The sequence below is a fragment of the Benincasa hispida genome, chromosome 7 (genome assembly GCF_009727055.1).
Source record: "Benincasa hispida cultivar B227 chromosome 7, ASM972705v1, whole genome shotgun sequence".
In the NCBI taxonomy this organism is placed as follows: Eukaryota; Viridiplantae; Streptophyta; class Magnoliopsida; order Cucurbitales; family Cucurbitaceae; genus Benincasa; species Benincasa hispida.
In genome coordinates, this window is record NC_052355.1 from 46,938,962 (window position 1) to 46,945,684 (window position 6,723).

Consider the following 6,723-nt stretch of genomic DNA (forward strand, 5'->3'; position numbering starts at 1 on the left):
GTATTAAAAAATGACATCTAATTTTGATATATATTTATTTATTTTTACGTTAGGGACTAAATTATTACAATTTCAAGAGTACAAGGAATAAATTGTTGAATATTAAAGTTCATAGACTAAATTGCTACAAACTATAAAGTATATAGACTAAATCATTACAACCCAAAGTTACGGGACTAAATTATTACTATTATGAATGTTAAGGGGCAAAAGTGTTTTTAACCTTTATACTAAACAATTAAGATATCATAAAATATTAATTGAAACTAATTGAAATTTATTAAATCTAATGAATATATTTATATTTAATAAATAATTAATAATTAATAATAATGAGTAATTGATATTAAATCATTAATTAAGTAAGCTATATTTTTACGGGTCATCTCGTAGACATAAAAATCTTATATTTTACAAGTATTAAAAAAATCATGTAAGATGGATTTTAAAGTTATCTAGATAATAATATCTCCAGTTTTAAAAACAAAAGATTTGTAAAACAAGAATATCAAGATTAAATGTTTGTCTAAAATTCCATTAGAAAAAACATGAAACAGACAACCTAATATAGTTATCTTTCGGTATAAACTCATATCATTTCCTTATCTAACAATCGTGGGACTTCGATCGTATTTTCAATAAAAAAATTTATGTATAGCCAATTCATTCATATTAAAAAAATATATATATATTGAATAGCTTATAGAGTTATTAGACATAAAGTTAACGAAAATTCAAAATTTATTTTCTGAACTTATAACTTAATTTTTGATTAAATTTAAAATTAAAAATAAAACTACAAGTTTAAAAATAAAATTGGAATTATTAATTATTATCATTATTATTTTGGGCATGTAGAACGATTTCACCCCTAATTTTTAATAGGCAGTTTAAATGGTCTCAAAATCATAGTTTAAGGTTTGGGTTTCGAGTAGGGGAGAATATTGATACTGAAGGCGTGAAAGATACGTCTGGAACATTCCACAGAGGCGTGGGACCCACAACGGGTCTCAAGGAGAGCATAGTTCTTATTATTTAAAAAATATATATTAAAACAAAATGGGGAAAAAAATAGGGGAGGAGCTAAATTATAATTAGAAAGGAGAATAGCGAAGGGTCTGAGTCTCTGTGTAACTCAACCGTCTCTCAGTACACCCGTAAAACGCGGCAAATGGATAAACTCTTCTCCATCCATCATCCCAATTTCATTTCCCTATTTCTCTCTACATTATTAAATCATTAAAAAAAAAAAAAAAAAAAAACCCAATGGGCCCCACCACTACTCCCTCACGTGGAGTGCACATGTCCATTCCCCTACTTGTGGTCCATTATCCACTCCCTTTGTATGTGGACCCCGCCCCCCCTCCCCCCATTGGATAGGGCCTAAGGGCAAGTGGGTCCCACTCCTCTCCGAAGTTAGGTCTACGAGGTATGTGGGGCCCAAACCTCTCCTAATGTTACACGTGGCAAAATTCTTCGTACATGGTTGAGTGGGACGAGGAAAATGGCAGCAGCCAGAGCCAGCCAGGATGAGACTAGGACCAGGAGGCCAAATTTCGAAATTAAACCCCTCCTTTTTTACCCTTATTCACACACACACAAATAATAATAATAAAAAATAAAAACAACGACAACAACAATAATAAAAAGAAAGTTTGTTAGGGCTTATCAGAGGAGGTTGCCTATAATTTCCCTGTCCCGTTGATGTTATCCTCTTGGAGCTTTGCCAAATCTTGATAGGTTGAATAGTATTCACCTTCCCTTATTTACCTAACTACCACTCTCATTTTCATCACTATATTTCTATAATTGGATTACAGAAATCTCAAACACAAGATATTAGGGAACGTTTAAGACAATGAATTAGTTATTATAGTCAAGATTATTATAATTGAATTATGATAGTTTGTGTTTCGAGTATAAATTATTTTAGTTTGGATTATAATAATATATGTTTGAAGTGTAAACTATTTTAGTTTGAAAAGAAAATAATAAACACCGTAGCAAATAATAAAAAATGATGAATGTAAAATAGTAAATAATAAATATTGTAGTAAATGTGAGTTTGAAATAGTATCGACTGTAACTAATTTGAGATTTTGAAATAGTTTTTCCTATAGCAAAATGTGGTTATTATATTTTGATGATAATCTTTGCACCAAATGTTCCCTTAGTGACATTACAAAATTCGTCCATAGTTTTAAAAGTACCATTTAGAATTCAAATACTTTAGATTATCGTTACATATTATCCCACTGTGTTTCCATTTTAAATATAATTATTTTTTACACAATAATTGTTTATTTATTTATTTTTTTGGTTGACTACATAATTATGTACATAAAAAAGTACTTGGTCACATTCATTTTTATATTTTATACAATTTTTTAATCATGATTTATCACGTGTTAAACTTTTTTTTTAATTCTTTTTAAAATGATTTTTGTGTATGTGTGATTAAAGTGAGATATACAGAAATAAGAACATTCGAGTATTACTCTTAACTATATTGGAAGTTGCAGATGGATATTAGATTACTTTGAAGTTTTCAAAGCGAAAAACAAAACTAACCAATTATAATTCTGCTCTCCTCATGTCAATATTCTCCAACGAGGTTGGATCTGTCCGCTGACAAATTCATACAAACTTAACGTTGATACTTTTTGAAATTCAGGTTTTTCCTCCATTGCCTTTGGTGTACTTACAAGAGACTCAAATGGGTCTCTAATTGCAGCTAAAGCAAAATTTCATGAATGTTGTCTTTGACCCATGCCAAAATTATGTTCCATTCTTGAAGGAGTCCGTCTTACCTCTCGTCTTCAACTCTCAGATTTAATTGTTGAACTACTGCCTCCAATCGATCAAGCTTCTCAATGATGAGTTATATACATTGATGGAGGAGATCTGCTAACTCGACAAAATCAGAGAGTTGTGTGTGCTATTCGATTCTTGCTCTTTCATCTTTTGCCCGAGAGTTATGCGACAAAACTATTTAGCAAAATGGGCTAGCGTCGATAATTGTAATTGGTTGTGGCTTCCCCTTTTCCTAATTCGTTGTCCAATGTAATTGATTTGGATGTTTGTGGTTCAATAGTCCATGCGGCATTTTAATAATATGAGGTATTTTTTCTCAAACATATATATATATATATATATTTTGAAAGTTAGACTTGATGAATGAGTATAAGACATAGATGAGCAAATAATGTTACTAAGAAACTTTTGAGGTGTAACACAAGTTATAATAACCAAGTTGAAACTTTTAACACTATGGATATCAAATTAAACACAAAACTAAATTATAGAGACCTGATTGATATTGAAGTTAAAAACCAAAAAAAAAAAAAAAAACATTTAGAAACTGAAACTAGACGTTCTCAAATCATCTAATGACGCTTTTCTTGCCGTTCAACAATTATAAAATAGAAGTTATGACATTTTTTTTTTCAATTCAACCATCAACTAAAATAGTAACAAACAAGCCACATGTTTCTATTGATGGTTAAGTTTGAATATTTTCTTAATGTAAAATTATACAAATAATTTCTGCTGTGGGCAGTAGGTGAGATGCACTAGTTTTCCCCCATCAGATTCATCCTCCCCAGTCCCCAAAGTGCCTTGAGTTTTCCGGTTGTCTCTATGCATGCCACTTTTATTTTCTTACCATTTTTATCCCTATGTTATTTTACCTAATTACCCTCGTCTTTTCATTCATCTACATTATTAGCCCTCAGTTACTTCCTTAATTTTTTCCGCTTCAAAATCTAGATATTATCCATTCCATAATTTCCTTATTAAGGACCGGAAACGTTAACTATCAAATTTTCATTTCATTAATACCGCCAAATCCCATCGCTATCCAATTAAAGATGACTAATCTTGTGATAAGCTCGTACCGTGGCTGCCTACGTGGAAACTCGTAATCAACAAATTAGTCTTTTAATCTGTTTGATTAATTAATGAAACATATCAAATAAATATATTTTTTTTAAAAAAAAAAAAAAATCTGTAATATGTATTATATTAGTATTCGTATAGGTAAAAAGGGGTTGTTTTTAATTTGAAATAATTAATACCCACTTCCATATTGAAAAAAGTCGCCGTCACTTGATGGGTTTTGGTTGTGATTGGTGGATAAAAAAAGAGCAAATAAAGTAAAAATTAATTATATTTTCTGAATGGCCATTTTAATGTTTGAGGTTATGAAAAGTCAGATTATGGTGTAGCATGCGGATGTGGATAATTTGGAAGAAATCTGCTTCCATTGCCGTATCATTCTCTGTGATCATTATAATATGTGTGTTTTTCTTTTAAGCAAAGATAATCGTAAATAATTACATTGTGAATTAATAATAATAATAATACACACACAAAGTAGAAAATCAATTAACTATTTTCAATATTCTTATAATATTTATGCACTTTTTCTTACTCCTAATAAGAGCACTTTGGAACTTCGTAACTTAATTATATTGACAACCTAGATGTTAAAATAAAATCCGACCTATTTTCTTGAGTCGTGAATTTTATAACTTTTCATTGAAGTGTAATTAATGAATTGTCTCATTGTGTACACGTACTGATATTTCTTTATTTATTTTTCTTTTACGGACATTTTTTTTAATTGTTGTTCCTTTTGACCGTATTGGATAGTGAAAATTTTAAAACGAAAAATAAAAGAGAAACAAGAATTACAAAAGGAGGAAAAAATGAGCGAATTAGTGAAAATTGAGAGCAAGAGCATAGATATACAATAGAGTCCATCATGTAATTTCACTCTATAATAATACATATGATACTATTAAATTTATATTTTGAAAAAGCGAACCAAATTTCATTTGAATTGTGTAAACAAAAGCCATAAAAAAAAAAAAAAAAAAAAAAAAAAAAAAAAAAAAAAAAAAAAAAAAAAAAAGGAAAAAAAAAACTTTACGAACTAACATTTTATATGTATGGTTGTCCATTAAGGCATGGTATTATTAAAAAACTTAGAAACATTATACTATACTTTTCAATCGGATTTTTTGGTGCAAATATTAATTAAATGATTTGGGTAGTAAAAAATCAACAACTAGCTTTACATATTGGTTAAAATACCATTTTTTCTTGTATTCCTTGACTTGTTATATTTTAGTCCAACCATGTATTTGAAGTGTTCAACTTTAATCTTCATATTTTAAATAAATCTTAAAATTAGTTTATATTATTAAAAAAATTATCTTAATAGTTGTAATCTTAGATATGTTTTAAATATCATTTTGGTCCCTAAATTTTGATGTATTTTCGATAAATCTTGAATGTAGTCACTCAAATTTTATTTTATCAAAATTAGTTAAATAATAACAATAATTTTAAAATAATGAAATACAATGACAAAAAGTTCTTTCTCCTTTTTTTAAACAACAAATTAGTAATAGGGAATGAATTCAAAAATTGTTAAAAGTATATAAACTAAAATTCGATAATGAGAATTAAATCGATTAAAATTGAATAAACTTCAAAGTATATGAATCAAAATGATATTTTAGCTAATTAAAAATTCTATATAAAGCAATTTCGAATTCTTTCTAACTATTGACCTTTTTAAAGATTAATCTGTATATTTATTCACTCAACTATATATAGAATAGGTTAGTTTCAATTCACGTTAAATAATTACAAGATCTAGTTTATTAGTTACATATATTCCAGTATCCACAATTAATTATATTATCATTGTATTTTTTTGGGGGAGAAAAGCAGCTTTTGAACGGTGGCCTAACACGAGCTTATCAAGATTTGACCTAAATTACATTTATTTATTATATTGCTATTAATATTATTATATGGTCTTTGAAATTTCAAATAACTAAAAAGGGTGTGGAAATACACTATTGGAAGATAATGTTTTTTATTTTAACACCTACACGGCTCCTCTCCTGGCCCCTACCCCACAAATAATAATAATAATAATAATTAAAAAAAATAAAAAAGGAGAAATATATATACTCGCCGCCCACTCACTTTCCTCCATTTCCCAGCCCAAATTTTAGGGCATAAGATCATAATTTTAAAAAGGAAAAGAAAATCCCAACTAAAAAATACGTATACATTGAAATTACAAATTTAAACGCAATTCTTTTTTTAAATTGCATCTATATAATTATTGAACTTTATGTTTTAACAATTGTAGACTTTCAATTTTAATTATAGAAAATTATGTTAGCTAAATGTTAATGTGAAATATTGGTTATACCAACTAATAACCACTCAATAATAAGACATGTGAGTACATAAAATAAAATATTATAATTCAGTTGATATAAAATTTATAACTTCATTAGATGTCAGATTCTTCTATATGATATATCTTAAAAAAGTAAAATCATTATCGAATAAACAATATAAAAATGAGTAAAGTGGCCTAAACATTTAAACATATGAAATATTTTTATATTACAATACTTAAAAATATGAATTAATGATAAAAGAAATAAAATTAGTTTAAATGATAAATTGCTAAAAATATTTACAAATAATAGCAAAATATCACTCTCTATCTGCAATAGATCATTATCTGTGTCTATCACAAATAGAGAGTGAAATTTTGTTGATTTATAAATATTTTAATTCGTTTTTCCAATATTTGAAAACAACCCTAAAACAATATGGGATCAAATCGTAGTGGAAGAAAAATCTCTATTACTAGGGTATGAATATTTTCACGTGGATAAACTATTACAT